This window comes from Haplochromis burtoni, unplaced genomic scaffold (assembly GCF_018398535.1).
Source record: "Haplochromis burtoni strain Fernald_Lab_line unplaced genomic scaffold, NCSU_Asbu1 Contig_1654, whole genome shotgun sequence".
In the NCBI taxonomy this organism is placed as follows: domain Eukaryota; kingdom Metazoa; phylum Chordata; class Actinopteri; order Cichliformes; family Cichlidae; genus Haplochromis; species Haplochromis burtoni.
The window spans coordinates 9,394-10,350 of record NW_024584015.1 but is presented as its reverse complement, the minus strand read 5'-3'; the positions used below and the strand labels follow the sequence as shown (position 1 = coordinate 10,350).

The 957-nt window shown below is 42.4% G+C and overlaps 1 protein-coding gene across 1 annotated transcript in view; it reads right to left on the bottom strand.

Annotated features, from left to right (window-relative positions):
• Nucleotides 1-957, bottom strand: part of LOC106632419 (protocadherin gamma-A7) — a 27,687-nt gene that overhangs the window by 17,498 nt on the left and 9,232 nt on the right. The gene's annotated exons all lie outside the window — the stretch shown is intronic.

Here is a 957-nt window from a genome sequence, read left to right as displayed (position 1 = left end):
CCCTGATCTTTTGCATCTATCCTGAGTTCATATTTTTTATCCTTTTCGAAATCTATGAGGCCTGAGACAAACAGCGAACCAGAGAACTGATCTATGGACAATAAATCAGCTATATTGCTCTTCACGTTTGAAATTGAATATGTGACATAACCATTTGATCCACTATCTGCGTCTGTAGCATTCACTGTGACAATGTTAGTACCTTTTGCTGCATTTTCTATCACCGTCGCCTTATAAACAGACTGTTTGAAAACGGGAGCGTTGTCATTTACATCTAAAACATTAATGTCTATATTTACGGTGCCAGATCTCTGAGGATTTCCACCATCGATTGCTATAAGCTCCAAAGATAGATGTGGTACCTTTTCTCGGTCCAACTGCCTCTGAAGCACCATCTCTGCATATTTACTCCCGTCTGGATTCACATGCTGTTTTAAAACAAAGTTGTCGTTCGAGGTTAAAACATAATTTTGAAGTCCATTTACTCCAACATCAGGATCCTCTGCACTATCTAACACAAATCGGGCACCGAGATTTGCGGACTCGCTAATGTCTAGCATAATATTTGCTTTCTTGAATATCGGAGAATGATCATTAACATCTAAGACTTCTATTGTTATGGGGTGTAGTTCCATCTGGTTTTCTAATATCAGTTCAAAGCTGAAACTACACGGCGTTACGTCCCCACAAAGCTGCTCTCGGTCTATTCTCTCATTCACGACCAGAATCCCTTTGTCTTTCTGCAGCTCGGTGTAGTGAACGTTTTCTCCGGTCACGATACGGGCCCGCCCTGAGCGGAGCCTTTTCAGATCCAAGCCAAGATCCTGCGCCACATTACCGATAGCAGAGCCTTTCTTCATCTCCTCGGGTATAGAATACCGAATTTGACCACCTACCATGTTAACCGCAAGAAGCAGCAACAGAAGGAGTTCTATGCGACGTCGCAGTTCATAAAAT